Here is an 18513-nt window from a genome sequence, read left to right on the forward strand (position 1 = left end):
AATTATGATGTTGGGAATCGGGAGCTTTTGGCCATGAAGTGGGCGTTTGAGGAGTGGCGCCATTGGCTCGAGGGGGCTAGGCATCAGGTGGTGGTATTGACTGACCACAAAAATTTGATTTATCTTGAGACTGCCAGACGCCTGAATCCTAGACAGGCGCGCTGGTCTTTATTTTTTTCTCGCTTTAATTTTGTGGTGTCATACCTACCGGGTTCTAAGAATGTTAAGGCAGATGCCCTTTCTAGGAGTTTTGACCCGGACTCTCCTGGTAATTCTGAACCCACAGGTATCCTTAGGGAGGGAGTAATTTTGTCGGCCGTTTCTCCTGATCTGCGGCGGTCCTTGCAAGAGTTTCAGGCGGATAGACCGGATCGTTGTCCGCCTGATAGACTGTTTGTTCCGGATGATTGGACCAGCAGAGTCATCTCTGAGGTACATTCTTCTGCATTGGCAGGTCATCCCGGAATTTTTGGTACCAGGGATTTGGTGGCAAGATCCTTCTGGTGGCCTTCCCTGTCACGAGATGTGCGAGTCTTTGTGCAGTCATGTGACGTTTGTGCTCGGGCCAAGTCTTGTAGTTCTCGGGCTAGCGGACTGCTGTTGCCCTTGCCTATTCCTAAGAGGCCTTGGACACACATCTCGATGGATTTTATTTCAGATCTGCCTGTTTCCCAGAAGATGTCTGTCATCTGGGTGGTCTGTGACCGTTTCTCTAAAATGGTCCATTTGGTTCCTCTGCCCAAGTTGCCTTCTTCTTCTGAGTTGGTTCCTCTGTTTTTTCAGAATGTTGTCCGATTGCACGGTATTCCTGAGAATATTGTTTCTGACAGAGGTACCCAATTTGTGTCTAGATTTTGGCGGGCATTCTGTGCTAGGATGGGCATAGATTTGTCTTTTTCATCTGCTTTTCACCCTCAGACTAATGGCCAGACCGAGCGGACTAATCAGACCCTTGAGACATATCTGAGGTGTTTTGTCTCTGCTGACCAGGATGATTGGGTTGCTTTTTTGCCATTGGCAGAGTTCGCCCTCAATAATCGGGCCAGTTCTTCCACCTTGGTGTCCCCGTTTTTCTGTAATTCGGGGTTTCACCCTCGATTTTCCTCCGGTCAGGTGGAATCCTCGGATTGTCCTGGAGTGGATGCGGTGGTGGAGAGATTGCATCACATCTGGGGGCAGGTTATGGACAATTTGAAGTTGTCCCAGGAGAAGACTCAGCGTTTTGCCAACCGTCATCGTCGTGTTGGTTCTCGGCTTTGTGTTGGAGATTTAGTGTGGTTGTCTTCTCGTTTTGTCCCTATGAGGGTCTCTTCTCCTAAGTTTAAACCTCGGTTCATCGGCCCTTATAGAATATTGGAGATTCTTAATCCTGTTTCTTTCCGTTTGGACCTCCCTGCGTCCTTTTCCATTCATAACGTTTTTCATCGGTCGTTATTGCGCAGGTATGAGGTACCTGTTGTACCTTCAGTTGAGCCTCCTGCTCCGGTGTTGGTTGAGGGTGAGTTGGAGTACGTTGTGGAGAAAATTTTGGACTCTCGTGTTTCCAGACGGAAACTCCAGTATCTGGTTAACTGGAAGGGTTACGGCCAGGAGGATAATTCTTGGGTCAATGCATCTGATGTTCATGCTTCTGATCTTGTTCGTGCCTTCCATAGGGCTCATCCTGGTCGCCCTGGTGGATCTGGTGAGGGTTCGGTGCCCCCTCCTTGAGGGGGGGGTACTGTTGTGAATTTGGATTCTGGGCTCCCCCGGTGGCCGCTTGTGGAATTGGACTTGTCATCCTCTTTCCTGTTTCACCTGGTTCCATCAGTAGTGGGTGTCGCTATTTAAGCTCATTTCTCTGGTGGTTTCTTGCCGGTCAACAATGTTATCTGATGCCTCTCAGTGCTTGTTCCTGCTTCTAGACTACTACTAGATAAGTTGGACTTTTGTCCTTGTTTTGTTTTGCCTATTTGTTCCAGTTCACAGCTGAAGTTTTGTTACTGTGTCTGGAAAGCTCTCGTTGATCAGGGATTGCTACTCTGGCGTTATGAGTTAATGCCAGAGTTTAAGGTAATCTCTGGATGGTGTTTTGTTAGTGTTTTTCTGCTGACCATGAAAGTTTACTATCTGTCTTCTGCTATCTAGTAAGCGGACCTCAAATTTGCTAAGACTATTTTCCTGCTGCGTTTGTTGTTTCATCTGAACTCACCGTCATTATATGTGGGGGGCTACTGTCTTCTTTGGAATATTTCTCTAGAGGTGAGCCAGGTCTTATATTTCCCTCTGCTAGCTATTTAGGTCTTAGGCCAGAGCTGGGCATCTAGCGATAAATAGGAAATGCTACCTGGCTATTTCTAGTTGCGCGGCAGGCTTAGTTCATGGTCAGTATAGTTCCATCTTCCGAGAGCTTGTCCCTCTATAGGCTTGCTATGATCTCTGCCTGCAGAGATCATGACACAGTAGCCTAAGTAATATCAAACCATTAGGGTCAACTACATCAGAGTACCTATAAAAAAGTGTTGGTTCTGAAGTATTATCTAAACAATAATGCTTTTACAACAGCATAAGTTGTATACTAACCCCAAAAGATTTGAACAGGCACCTTATAGCGCTCATACATCAGTGCTAACTACAACTATTGTCCAAAAAATGAAGCATATGTTCTGCACAAATCAATATTTTATGGACCCCATTAGAGTTTTTGCAAATTGATTCCCGTGACCCAATGTATTGGCCACAAAAGTAATGTGTTTGTAGAATGGGAGCCATTAGAAAGAATTGCCCATTCTTTGCCAGCATCCATGGTTGTTCTTATTAGCTGGCCTGGTGCGACATCACATATGCATCACGTTGCAGCAATAACGTTGCGCCAGGCAAGCTAACAAAAAGAAGTGATGTGAATGCTGTCAGGGAAAAGACGGTTCTTGTGGCTTCAGTCCAGTGGCAAGAGATTACTGTCCTAACCAATAAACTGGGTCACTCGAATCGATTTGCAGAAATGTTTACATTATTTTAGAGGTTGGTTTGGACCTTTATTAATTTAGGAACTTGCTTTAGGGTCTGAATTCATTTTAGGGGTCTGGTCTGAGATCTAAACTAATTTAAAGGATATTTGACATTCAATTCAAGCTGCTCAAGCCATGGGCAGCAGAAATCAGAACCTGGCTACATGATTGCAGTCTAGTATTTTATCTGTAGCACTCTAACGCTTTAGAGAAAATGTACCATAGCCTGAGACAACACTAGATCAGCGGCTGCTGAAGCATTTCAGAGAAAACTGTACAGCCAGGCTTCATTCCTGCTGACTGTAGTTTGACAAGCATGAATCAAGTGACAGGTTCTCTTTAAGGATTTGTTCTGGGGTTGGATTTTTTTCAGCTTGCTGTAGATTTTTGTAAATGACAAATTAAGGGCTAAAAAAAGTGGAAATATGTCCGTAACCATCTAATTAGGTGCTTCTGTGAGGTGCCATTTTTATGTGCCCTCTTTAGGCCATTAGTTAATATGTGGGGGATGTATATTGTATGGGAGATGCTTCTATTTATGTGACTGGGATGTTTTTTTAATCCCAGTCCTACCTTGATATAGATCCAGAGGCATATGTCTATCTGGGATTCTTTTTAAATTTTAAGTGCCATATGTATAATTTATTAATAATAAACCTTCATCAACTTTTATAAATGTCTAATTTTTAAAGTTTTCACTGTTAACCATAAATTACATAGTAAATTTACGCTACTTTGATGATCAATGCTTTTATGGCAATCCCATTTTACATATTTTTTTAAATGTTTTCCTACTTTTAATCAATAAAAACACTCTTAAAAATGTTAAAATGCTTTTTAAAAAAAATATATTTAACACTTATTTTCCCATCTAAGGGTACTGTCACACTCTGCAACTTTCCAACGATCACGACCAGCGATACGACCTGGCCTGATCGTTGGAAAGTCGTTGTGTGGTCGCTGGAGAGCTGTCACACAGACCGCTCTCCAGCGACCAACGATGCCGAAGGCCCCAGGTAACCAGGGTAAACATCGGGTTACTAAGCGCAGGGCCGCGCTTAGTAACCCGATGTTTACCCTGGTTACCAGCGTAAAAGTAAAAAAAAAAAAAAACGTACATACTCACATTCCGGTGTCCTTCAGGTCCCTTGCCGTCTGCTTCCCGCTCTGACTGAGTGCCGCCGTAAAGTGAAAGCAGATCACAGCGGTGATGTCACCGCTGTGCTCTGTACTGCCTTACGGCCGGGAGTCAGTCAGTGCGGGAAGCAGACGGCAAGGGACCTGAAGGACACCGGAATGTGAGTATGTACGGTTTGTTTGTTTTTTACTTTTACGCTGGTAACCAGGGTAAACATCGGGTTACTAAGCGCGGCCCTGCGCTTAGTAACCCGATGTTTACCCTGGTTACAAGCGAACGCATCGCTGGATCGCTGTCACACACAACGATCCAGCGATGACAGCGGGAGATCCAGCGATGAAATAAAGTTCCAAATGATCTGCTACGACGTACGATTCTCAGCAGGGTCCCTGATCGCTGCTGCGTGTCAGACACAGCGATATCGTATGGATATCGCTGGAACGTCACAGATCGTACCGTCGTAGCGATCAAAGTGCCACTGTGAGACAGTACCCTAAGACTTGTTTTCATGCAGTACAAACGGCTTTATTCTATTATGGTGTACAAGTACAACACCAATTCCAAAAATGTTGTGACACTGTTGAAAATGAACATGAATGCAATGATTTAGAAATCTACTGTAGCCTTATTTTATTTACAATAGAACACAGATGAGAAGGTGAAAGTCAGACATAGTCTCTCAGAATCATAAAGGGGCAGACATACCATTGTTGCAACATGTGCAGCTGCAGTTCAAGAACTAAGGGAGCCACTTCCACATCCAAGACAGATGGAATTGTGCATTATGATGAGCTACTGGACTGCAAAGGGTCCATATATTGTTCTTGCACAGGGGCCGTCCTTATTCTGTGTCCACTCCTGGAAAGATAAGTTGTCAGAAGTTCACCAATCTGTGAACAACTGACAATAAATTGTGGAAAAAAATCAGGAAAATTATCTTCGAAGTAAAATTGCAAAGACTTTGAATATCCCACCATAAACAGTACATAATATCAAGAAAAAATACAGATGTTCTAGAGAAATCCATATGCACACAGGACAAAGCCAATGGTCAATATTGTATGCTTGCAATCTACAGATTCTCAATTAAAAACAGGTGTGATTCAGTCATGCAAATCACAGTACAGGCTCATGAATACTCCTAGAAATCATTGTCTGTGAACATAGTTCACCATGCATTCCATAAATGCAAGATGAAGCTTTCTCATGAAAAAAAGAAGCTATATACTGTAGTAACACAATAAAAAAACACTGCCATCTTCTGTAGACCAAAGTTCATTTAAAATGTACTGAGGTAAAATGTAATACTGTTCTGTGGACAGATAAATAAAAAACTAAATTCTTTATGGAAATCACTGTAAGGGTATGGCTCCACGGTCCGTTTCGCCGGCGGGATCGCCGCAGCGGCGAAGCCGCTCGGCGCTAAGCCCCGCCCCCTTAATGGGATCATCGCACCCCTCGCCATAGGGCCCTGTGATATGCCTTGCGGGGACGCTGCGTCCCTGCAAGGTGTACAGACATGCTGCGTTCTGAAAAGACGCGCAGCATGTCCGGAGTCGCAGGGCCGCCGCGTGCGGGTTTCCACGCATAGTGGAGACGGGATTTCATAAAATCCCCTCCACTATGCTGGAACATCTGGACACTGCTTGTTTGACGCTGCAGCGTCAAACAAGCAGCGTTTACTGACCGTGGAAACATACCCTTAGAGACGAGTGAACTTGTTCTGAAAACGTTCGCCAATCTCAAATTCAGCATGAACGTTGCAAATTTGGATTCCTGATGTTTTTCCCTAAAAGCGTCAAAAGTCAGCCAACATTCGGTAATGTTGCCGCTAGTCACTGATACTGCGCTCACAGCAGCTCATTCCTCAGTGGAAAAAGTGTGTTTTGCTGTTATTTCAAATAGAAGACTTTATTCTGGCTAATAGATGTGCCTTTTCTGAGGTGACTGCATGCTGTTATTTTTAGGCTTGGGGGCCAATATCCATAACCCCTTACCTGCCTGAGAATTTCAGTCCCCAGCTGTCTGATTTAGCTTGGCTGGTTATCAAAAAATGAAGGAGACCCCATGCTGTTTTTTAAATTATTTCTTTGAATAATTAAAAATTATGACATGAAGATCCCTCTATTTTTCATAATCAGCCTTGCTGAAGCTGAAAGCTGAAGTTTGTGGCCCATAGTTGTCAGTATTGCCTGGCTGGTTAGCAAAAATACAGGGGAACCCCAAGTAAGTTTTTTTGGTGTCCCCATTTTAATAACCAGGAAAAACTAAGTTAATTGACTGGCAATTTTTATGAATATCGTCTCTTTCCCATAATATTAATTTCAGCCCCCAGACATCGGCTTTCCCTCAGCTGTTTATAAAAATGGCAGGAGACCATTTTTTTCATTTATTCCTTTTTATTTATTAACAAGTGCAGTAAAATAAATACCTAAGGTAACCTTAGTTCACAGCCTTCAGGTGTTCCAGCGTGCGGAAACTTCAGTAACCTTAAAGTTTCATATGAGGTTTCCGGTCTCGTAGCTGCTGGGAGACCCAGAGGCTGTGAACTCTGGTAACTTGAAAGGTTACCTGAGTTGAAATCACCTAGTCTCATGGTAGCTCCAGTGCCGTACTGCTGAATACCGAAGTGCCAAGTGCCGGACACGTGGGTGTTCATCAGTGAGGCACTGGCACTTGCAAAGCAAGAGAAACAGCTGCTATGAACTCAGGTCAGCTTACTGTTCTTGTTGACAATTAAAAAGTAATTGAAAAAAATGCATGCGGGTCCATCGTAATTTTCATAATTTGCAGAGGGAAAGACGATGGCTGGGGGCTGATGTTTAGTGTTGAGTGATACCTTCCGATATTTGAAAGAATCGGTATCGTATTGGATCGGCCGATATCCAAAAAATATCGGATATCGCCGATACCGATACCCGATACCAATACAAGTCAATGGGACACAAATATCGGAAGTGTTCCTGGATGGTTCCCAAGGTCTGAAGGAGACGAAACTCTCCTTCAGGCCCTGGGATCCATATTCATGTAAAAAATAAAGAATAAAAATAAAAAATATGAATATACTCACCCTCGGACGAGCCCTGGCTGTCACCGCTGCAAGCGTCTGCCTCCGTTCCTAAGAATGCAGAGTGAAGGACCTTCGATGACGTCGCAGCTTGTGATTGGTCGCGTGACCGCTCATGTGACTGCTCACGCGACCAATCACAAGCAACGACCTCATCGCAGGTCCTACACTCACTGCATTCTTTGGAACGGATGCTGCCGGCTGCACCGCTGAGGTCCAGGGTCTGTCGCAGGGGTGAGTATATCCATATTTTTTATTTTTATTCTTTATTTTTTACATGAATATGGATCCCAGGGCCTGAAGGAGAGTCTCCTCTCCTCCAGACCCTGGGAACCATACGCACCGCACACGCCTGGGAACTTATAGGAACTTCCGATTCCGATTTCCGATATCACAAAAATATCGGAACACGTTATCGGAATTCCGATACAGCGAATATCGGCCGATACCCAATATTTGCAGTATCGGAATGCTCAACACTACTGATGTTACTATTGTGGGAAAGAGAAAATATCCATAAAGGCTATTAATATCAGCTCACAACTGTATACTTAGCCTGTCCTGGTTATTAAAATGGGCGACCCCCAAAAAATGATGCAGGGTTCCCCTATATTTAATAACCAGAAATGGCTAGACAGATAAATGCATGCTAATATTAATACCCTAGGAAGAGGCTATTGATATTGGCTTCCTCCCAGACAAAAACATCAGCTCTCAGCCACTCCATAAATGGCGCATCCACAAGATGCGCTAAATCTGATGCTTAGCCTCGCTCTTCTCACTTGTTCTGGTGTGGTGGCAAATGGGGTGATGCACGGGGGGTTGATGTTACCTTTGTATTGTCAGTTGACATCAAGCCCTGGATTTACTAATGGAGAGGCGTTTATAAGATAGCTCTATCACTAACCCCATACTTACATTGTATAAAAAAAACACATACCCAGAATCAACTCCTTTAATAAAGTCCTCAGTCCCTGCTGAGTTACATCAAAAATTGTGTACAAGTATATAGAAGTAGTGATGCTTTTTCTTTTGTTCATTCATTACTATACTGCGCAAGTCTACCATTAATGTACTACAGATGTCACCAAAAGGTTAAATTAAATACTTGTAAGCTATATTCTGGGGTAATAAGACTATAATGATGACTAAAGCTTTGGATGTACGTATATTTTAACAAGATAATAAACATTACTACAAGATTAAGAAGTAAGAAAATACTTATAATGAAAAAGTATTTTTTCCTGCATGTTTTGTTTTGTACAGAAATAAATCAATGTTTCCTTGGGTAAACATACAGAATTTAAAGAGAACATAAAAATTCTTTAAAATGTGATACACAGTGTAGGCTTTTCATCTTTTTCTCTTAGGGGGTACATTACTTCAATTTTGCACTGTGTGGGATGGCATGTAATTTGGAATGGCATGGGAGGAGTGCATGATCTAGATCAAATATATTCTATACCCCCCGTGTACCACTTTTTTATCCATGCTGTCCATCACCAACTCCTTTCAGCAGTGAGGTGGTCTAAAAGCCAAGGTTGTTTTTCTCAGGCTGCTTACATTTTACATGTGAATACAACAAATATTATTGAGCCAGGTTTTGTTTGAACAAATGATGCACTGTATGAAAAATTCTTTATTATACTGTACTCATCACAAACCCCTAAAATATAGCTTGATCAATGCTTGGAATCAATGTAACACAACATATATTGTAATAGATCTATTAAAATGATGTTTTGTCTCCTTCTGTTATTGCACTGGAAAATCGCGATAGAAACTTCCATATCTTATACCTAGAAGACACTGCAAGATGAAGAGAGTCTAAATGATTTAATTTTACATATACAGTATGGCAACTAGGGAGCTCTAGATTAGGCAATGTATTTAAACTTGATTTTGATACATAACACCATTTTTTTATGGTAAATTTAACAGAAAACCTATTGCACAGAGATTACCATTGTTAATATGCATTTAGACTATACAACCTCTAGCCAAAAAACATCCACCATTTGGCTGCATATTTGCTAATCGGCGGTCATTTAATAGTCTGTTTAGAAAAGCCTATCACTCTTCCAGTGATCACAGAATGATCATTAGTAGATCATTTTTTGCACATAAGCTGTCATTGCTATTAGCAGCACATATCCATTTTTACATAGGAAGTTGTGCTGCCAAGAACGATGAGTTATAAGTTTAAAACCTGTCACTCAACTAATGAGCATTTTGCTTTTTCATTGGGCAATTAGCACCCTGTTTAGACCTTCCTACTATATGCACAAACTTTATTATCCAATATTAAAAATGGGGGGCTATGAAAAACAGGGATAGGTCACAAAAAGGTCAACATGCCTTCACTTCAATATGTGAGAGTACCCTTATAAGAAATCATCTTTTCCTACACCGATTCCCTGACGAACCCCTACCATTAGAGGGAGAAACATGTTGGGATGATAATCAGAACATAAATGAAAAGTACCTCATAGATATATTCTATGTTTGTTCTTGGGCTATGAGCTTTATTTATCAATATGTTCCTGTGCTTTTATATGCCCTGCTTGGGCAATTGAGTATGGTTTCTGGTCATATGTATACCCTTGGGCATATTTTTGACTGTTAATTGTTTAGATTTTGGCACATATTTGTTGTTACCTGTTTTGAGCCACTTCAAGGAGACAGTATTGGGCTTGCCTGGGTATGTAGGTCCAGCAAACCTGAAATTCAGGGCATGTTCAGTCTTTCTACGTTTCCTAGGCCATTTGGGCATGTGCATTGGATAATTGTATGCTACTTTGGTAATATATAAAGCACTCTGAATGCCTGTTACTCATTTGGATTGGACTTTACTTCTATCTATTAAGAATATCTGAGAGGCATATCTGAGAGATACAACTATGTCTATATACCATTCTATTCTAGCTAGGTATTTGGGGGTGAACTTATACCATTTTGATTTTGTTGGTTATGCTGGAGCCATTTCTGTCCAGGGTGTAGTAGGGTCAACGAGGAAGAGCCAACATTGAACAGGGTCACCATATCGCTCTTTAACCACAACAAATCAGAGAAATTAACAGGCCTAATCTAGGGTCAGTATTCCTTTTGCCCAGTTTTATGACCTACCAAGCCTGGCTATTTATAACAACTTTATTATTGAATGATTAGCACCTGCAATCTTTATATTTTTATATGATAAAATAAATGTGTGCTACCTGGAACTACGTAACCCATGACATATGACTGACATATGCTGTGTCTTTGAAAGGGCTATTATTCTTTTGTAGTGCCATCTTTTGAGGTCTCCATGTTCATGACATTTGAGTCACATATACCTTTGTGGTTGCTGTTTACTAATCATGGTGGTGATTAGTCATGAGTGAGTATACTCGTTACTTGGGTTTTCCCGAGCATGCTCTGGTGGTCTCCTAGTATTTGTGAGTGCTCGGTGATTTAGCTTTTGTTGACACAGCTGCATGATTTGCAGCTGATAGACAGCTTCAATACATGTGGGGATTCCCTAGCAACCAGGCAACCCCCATATGTACTCAGGCTGGCTAGCAGCCGTAAATCATGCAGCTGTGACAAAAACAAAATCTCTGAGCAGTCACAAATACTCGGTGACCACCCTAGCGTGCTCGGGAAAACCCGAGCAACGAGTATACTCGCTCATCACTAGTCGTGATACTTTCTTGCAGGGTTTAACAGGATCAGTGAGGGTGTGCTGACATTGAGTTGGGGAACCATATCGTTTTCTAGGATGCCCACCTCTGCAACAAACCTTTAGACCTTAATCAGGGTCAGCATCCCTAATCACTCATATTATTGTGACCTATCCTTCCATTTCATAAGCCTCCGTTTTTTAATATTGTATAATAAAGTTTGTGTGTATAACAGAAGGGTCTTTTTTAGTGTTCTGATACGTTTGCGAGTCGAGTTATTATTGGACTCTTTTTGTTTTTTGTCAGGAAATCAGCATTCCTAGGAAGCATCATTTTCAATAATCATGCAGGTTAAATGCACTCTTACTGGACATTTACTTCAATTCAATGAAACACAGTAATTCAACAGTTAGACAATTCTTTTAACCCCTTAAGCCCCGAGGGTGGTTTGCACGTTAATGACCGGGCCAATTTTTACAATTCTGACCACTGTCCCTTTATGAGGTTATAACTCTGGAACGCTTCAACGGATCTTGGCGATTCTGACATTGTTTTCTCGTGACATATTGTACTTCATGATAGTGGTAAATTTTCTTCGATATAACTTGAGTTTATTTGTGAAAAAAATGAATATTTGGCAAAAATTTTGAAAATTTCGCAATTTTCCAACTTTTAATTTTTATGCCCTTAAATCACAGACATATGTCATGCAAAATACTTAATAAGTAACATTTCCCACATGTCTACTTTACATCAGCACAATTTTGGAACCAAAATTTTTTTTTGTGACGGAGTTATAAGGGTTAAAAGTTGACCAGCAATTTCTCATTTTTACAACACCATTTTTTTTTAGGGACCACATCTCATTTGAAGTCATTTTGACGGGTCTATATGATAGAAAATACCCAAGTGTGACACCATTCTAAAAACTGCACCCCTCAAGGTACTCAAAACCAATTTCAAGAAGTTTATTAACCCTTCAGGTGTTTCACAGGAATTTTTGGAATGTTTAAATAAAAATGAACATTTAACTTTTTTTCACACAAAATTTATTTCAGATCCAATTTGTTTTATTTTACCAAGGGTAACAGGAGAAAATAGACCCCCCAATTTGTTGTACAATTTGTCCTGAGTACGCTGATACCCCATATGTGGGGGTAATCCACTGTTTGGGCGCATGGCAGAGCTCGGAAGGAAAGGAGCGCCATTTGACTTTTCAATGCAAAATTGACTGGAATTGAGATGGGACGCCAAGTTGCATTTGGAGAGCCCCTGATGTGCCTAAACATTGAAACCCCCCACAAGTGACACCATTTTGGAAAGTAGACCCCCTAAGGAACTTATCTAGATGTGTGGTGAGCACTTTGACCCAACAAGTGCTTCACAGAAGTTTATAATGCAGAGCGGTAAAAATAAAAAATCATATTTTTTCACAAAAATGATCTTTTCGCCCCCAATTTTTTATTTTCCCAAGAGTAAGAGAAGAAATTGGACCTCAAAAATTGTTGTGCAATTTGTCCTGAGTACGCTGATACCCCATATGTGGGTGTAAACCATTGTTTGGGCGCAGGGCAGAGCTCGGAAGGGAAGGAGCGCCATTTGACTTTTCAATGCAAAATTGACTGGAATTGAGATGGGACGCCATGTTGCATTTGGAGAGCCCCTGATGTGCTTAAACATTGAAACCCCCCACAAGTGACACCATTTTGGAAAGTAGACCCCCTAAGGAACTTATCTAGATGTGTGGTGAGCACTTTGACCCAACAAGTGCTTCACAGAAGTTTATAATGCAGAGCCGTAAAAATAAAAAAATCATATTTTTTCACAAAAATGATCTTTTCGCCCCTATGTTTTTATTTCCCCAAGGGTAAGAGAAGAAATTAGACCACAAAAGTTGTTGTGCAATTTGTCCTGAGTACGACGATACCCCATATGTGGGGGTAAACCACTGTTTGGGCGCATAGAAGAGCTCGGAAAGGAAGGAGCGCTATTTTACTTTTCAATGCAAAATTGACTGGAATTAAGATGGGATGCCATGTTGCGTTTGCAGAGCCCCTGATGTGCCTAAACATTGAAACCCCCCACAAGTGACACCATTTTGGAAAGTAGACCCCCTAAGGAACTTATCTAGATGTGTGGTGAGCACTTTGACCCAACAAGTGCTTCACAGAAGTTTATAATGCAGAGCCGTAAAAATAAAAATTCTTTTTTTTTTCACAAAAATGATATTTAGCCCCCAGTTTTGTATTTTCACAAGGGTATCAGGATAAATTGGACCTCAGAAGTTGTTGTCCAATTTGTCCTGAGTATGCTGATACCCCATATGTGGGGGGGAACCACTGTTTGGGCGCATGACAGAGCTCAGAAGGGAAGGAGCGCCATTTGGAATGCAGACTTAAATGGATTGGTCTGCAGGCGTCACGTTGCATTTGCAGAGCCCCTGATGTACCCAAACAGTACAAACCCCCCACAAGTGACCCCATATTGGAAACTAGACCCCCCAAGGAACTTATCTAGATGTGTTGTGAGAACTTTGAACCCCCAAGTGTTTCACTACAGTTTACAACGCAGAGCCGTGAAAATAAAAAATCTTTTTTTTCCCACAAAACTTATTTTTTGGCCTCCAGTTTTGTATTTTTCCAAGGGTAGCAGGAGAAATTGGACCCCAAAAGTTGTTGTACAATTTGTCCTGAGTACGCTGATACCCCATATGTGGGGGTAAACCACTGTTTGGGCGCATGGGAGAGCTCGGAAAGGAAGTAGCACCGTTTGACTTTTCAATGCAAAATTGACAGGAATTGAGATGGGACGCCATGTTGCGTTTGGAGAGCCACTGATGTGCCTAAACATTGAAACCCCCCACAAGTGACACCATTTTGGAAAGTAGACCCCCTAAGGAACTTATCTAGATGTGTTTTGAGCGCTTTGACCCACCAAGGGCTTCACAGAAGTTAATAATGCAGAGCCGTAAAAATAAAACAAAAATTTTTTCCCACAAAAATTATTTTTTTAGCCCCCAGTTTTGTATTTTCCCGAGGGTAGCAGGAGAAATTGGACCCCAAAATTTGTTGTCCAAGTTGTCCTGAGTGCGATGATACACCATATGTGGGGAGAACCACTGTTTGGGCGCATGGGAGGGCTCGGAAAGGAAGGAGCGCCATTTGGAATGCAGACTTAGATGGAATGGTCTGCAGGCGTCACATTGCGTTTGCAGAGCCCCTAATGTACCTAAACAGTAGAAACCCCCCACAAGTGACACCATGTTGGAAAGTAGACCCCCTAAGGAACTTATCTAGATGTGTGATGAGCACTTTGACCCACCAAGGGCTTCACAGAAGTTTATAATGCAGAGCCATAAAAATAAAACAAAAATTTTTTCCCACAAAAATTATTTTTTAGCCCCCAGTTTTGTATTTTCCCGAGGGTAACAGGAGAAATTGGACCCCAAATGTTGTTGTCCAATTTGTCCTGAGTGCGCTGATACCCCATATGTGGGGGGGAACCACCGTTTGGACGCATGGAAGGGCTCGGAAGTGAAGGAGTGCCATTTGGAATGCAGACTTAGATGGAATGGTCTGCAGGCGTCACATTGCGTTTGCAGAGCCCCTAATGTATCTAAACAGTAGAAACCCCCCACAAGTGACACCATGTTGGAAAGTAGACCGCCTAAGGAACTTATCTAGATGTTTGGTGAGCGCTTTGACCCACCAAGGGCTTCACAGAAGTTTATAATGCAGAGCCGTAAAAATAAAACTAAAAATTTTTCCCACATAAAATATTTTTCAGCCCCTGGTTTTGTATTTTCCCGAGGGTAACAGGAGAAATTGGACCCCAAAAGTTGTTGTCCAATTTGTCCTGAGTGCGCTGATACCACATATGTGGGGGGAACCACCGTTTGGATGCATGGGAGGGCTCGGAAGGGAAGGAGCGCCATTTGGAATGCAGACTTAGATGGAATGGTCTGCAGGCGTCACATTGCGTTTGCAGAGCCCCTAATGTACCTAAACAGTAGAAGCCCCACACAAGTGACCCCATTTTGGAAACTAGACCCCCCAAGGAACTTATCTAGATGTGTTGTAAGAACTTTGAACCCCCAAGTGTTTCACTACAGTTTATAACGCAGAGCCGTGAAAATAAAAAATCTTTGTTTTTCCCACAAAAATTATTTTTTAGCCCCCAGTTTTGTATTTTCCCAGGGGTAACAGGAGAAATTGGACCCCAAAGGTTGTTGTCCTATTTGTCCTGAGTACGCTGATACCCCATATGTTGGGGTAAACCCCTGTTTGGGCACACGGGAGAGCTCGGAAGGGAAGGAGCACTGTTTTACTTTTTCAACGCAGAATTGGCTGGAATTGAGATCGGACGCCATGTTGCGTTTGGAGAGCCCCTGATGTGCCGAAACAGTGGAAACCCCCCAATTATAACTGAAACCCTAATCCAAACACACCCCTAACCCTAATCCCAACAGTAACCCTAACCACACCTCTAACCCTGACACACCCCTAACCCTAATCCCAACCCTATTCCCAACCGTAAATGTAATCCAAACCCTAACCCTAACTTTAGCCCCAACCCTAACTGTAGCCTTAACCCTAGCCCCAACCCTAGCCCTAATGGGAAAATGGAAATAAATACTTTTTTTTATTTTTCCCTAACTAAGGGGGTGATGAAGGGGGGTTTGATTTACTTTTATAGCGAGTTTTTTAGCGGATTTTTATGATTGGCAGCCGTCACACACTGAAAGACGCTTTTTATTGCAAAAAATATTTTTTGCGTTACCATATTTTGAGAGCTATAATTTTTCCATATTTGAGTCCACAGAGTCATGTGAGATCTTGTTTTTTGCAGGACGAGTTGACGTTTTTATTGGTAACATTTTTGGGCACGTCACATTTTTTGATCGCTTTTTATTCCGATTTTTGTGAGGCAGAATGACCAAAAACCAGCTATTCATGAATTTCTTTTGGGGGAGGCGTTTATACCGTTCCGCGTTTGGTAAAATTGATAAAGCAGTTTTATTCTTCGGGTCAGTACGCTTACAGCGATACCGCATTTATCTCATTTTTTTATGTTTTGGCGCTTTTATACGATAAAAACTATTTTATTGAAAAAATAATTATTTTTGCATCGCTTAATTCTCAGGACTATAACTTTTTTATTTTTTGCTGATCATGCTGTATGGCGGCTCGTTATTTGCGGGACAAGATGACGCTTTCAGCGGTACCATGGTCATTTATATCAGTCTTTTTGATCGCGTGTTATTCCACTTTTTGTTCGGCGGTATGATAATAAACCGTTGTTTTTTGCCTCGTTTTTTTTTTTTTTTTCTTACGGTGTTTACTGAAGGGGTTAACTAGTGGGCCAGTTTTATAGGTCGGGTCGTTACGGACGCGGCGATACTAAATATGTGTACTTTTATTGTTTTTTTATATATTTAGATAAAGAAATGTATTTATGGGAATAATATTTATTTATTTTTTTTCATTATTTTGGAATATTTTTTTTTATTTTTTTTTACACATTTGGAATTTTTTTTTTTAACTTTTTTACTTTGCCCCAGGGGGGGACAATACAGATCGGTGATCTGTCAGTTTGCATAGCACTCTGACAGATCACCGATCTGATTGAAGTGCAGGCTGCTTCACAGTGCCTGCTCTGAGCAGGCGTCTGTGAAGCCACCTCCCTCCCTGCAGGACCCGGATCCGCGGCCATCTTGGATCCGGGTCTGGAGCAGGCAGGGAGGGAGGTAAGACCCTCACAGCAACGCGATCACATCGCGTTGCTGCGGGGGGCTCAGGGAAGCCCGCAGGGAGCCCCCTCCCTGCGCGATGCTTCCCTGCACCGCCGGCACATCGCGATCATGTTTGATCGCGGTGTGCCGGGGGTTAATGTGCCGGGAGCGGTCCGTGACCGCTCCTGGCACATAGTGCCGGATGTCAGCTGCGATATGCAGCTGACACCTGGCCGCGATCGGCCTCGCTCCCCCCGTGAGCGCGGCCGATCGCGTATGACGTACTATCCCGTCACCGGGAATTAAGTCCCAGGTCACCTTGACGGGATAGTACGTCATACGGGATTAAGGGGTTAACAAGAGTTGCTACTGTGATCAACTCACTTCTGCCTGTTGCACAAAGTTTTTAGCATTCAATTAGTTTCACTAAAATGGAAGTCTATATTCACGGACTAACGGATGGCATTAAAAAAAATGCTGATCCATAAATATTTACCTACCAGTAGTTGTTTAAAAGTCTGTAACAGGTCTGCAATGAGTTGTTCCGTTCACATACAGTGAGGAAAATAAGCATTGGATACATTGTCAATTTTGCACGTTTTCCCATCTACAAAGGATGCAGAGATCTGTAATTTTTATAATATTTACACTTCCACTGTGAGACACAGAATCTATAAAATAAAAAAAACTGAAAATCACATTGTATGATTTTCAAATAATTAAATAGCATTTTATTGCATGAAATAAGTATTTAATCACCTACCAACCAGCAACAATTCTGGCTCTCACAGACCTGTTAGTTTTTCTTTAAGAATCCTTCCTACTCTGCACTCATTAATGGTATTAATTGCACATGTTTGAACCAGGGAGGTCAGCTTGCAGGTGGGACAAAACCTACAATAGTTCCTTGGCTTTGTCAACCCCTCAGATGACCACCTAAAGCATGAGTATAGGCCCGGTCTAACACCTTGTGTCTGTATGGCCCTGGCATTAGTAACTGCTCGATTACCTGACCTCTCTGCTTGATAGTTCAATATAGTAACTCCCCATTTATGGCAAAATATGGATATAGGCTGTTGGCCCCTGGCTCTTGAGCAACACCATTAAGTACAGTCACACACTGACAACTCGGACACCGACAGCTCAGTGGTATTAACCTCACAGAACGCTGCCTCATCCTCATCAGCAACCAGCACACAAAAAGGGAAACCCATCAGACTCAGGCTGCGCTAAGTAAACGCATCCAATTAAAACAGGTTATAATAGGTACTTGACTTTTCCAACCTCATGGAACACGGTGACACAGTTTGTGTCAATGACCATGGAGGTGGTGGATGCCTACCATTTTCCCAGGAAAAAGCAGGCAAGGAAGTATGGCCCTTACTAGGGTTACCAAACTCGCCGCATCACATAGACCATACATTGGCACTATGCTCACTAATGCAAGACATGCCTGCGGCCCCTAGACATGTTGAGGGTCAACCCTGAAGGTTACATAAGAAAAATATGAACAGAATCATCCTATGCTGAAGTCCATCGGCTCCATAGTCGTGGGACAATGGTGGCTGCGTGACCTTGGGCATGACACTTCCAGCAGATAGGGCCTTCAGCAACAACTCAGACATTTGATGGGCCATTGGATGCTCCCCAGATGTGGCTCTAGTTCCCTTCTTTTGGGTATCAGTCTCCCTTTGGGAAGCCCAGTATGGAGATTTTAAGACCCCTTGCTACTCCAAGGAACTCTGGACTGCCCAACCTGGTACTTTTCCACCAGGCCCACAGGTCATTGGTATTCCGGAGATCTCCTTGGGCAACCCAGGACTGCACTGGCCTTGAAATGGAGTGTATGAACTTGATGACCCACTACACCATCTGCTCTGGGGAGAAGGATTCTGGTCGCTCACAGTGATCGGACTAGTGGTGCACCT

The sequence above is a fragment of the Ranitomeya variabilis genome, chromosome 2 (genome assembly GCF_051348905.1).
Source record: "Ranitomeya variabilis isolate aRanVar5 chromosome 2, aRanVar5.hap1, whole genome shotgun sequence".
Taxonomy (NCBI): Eukaryota; Metazoa; Chordata; class Amphibia; order Anura; family Dendrobatidae; genus Ranitomeya; species Ranitomeya variabilis.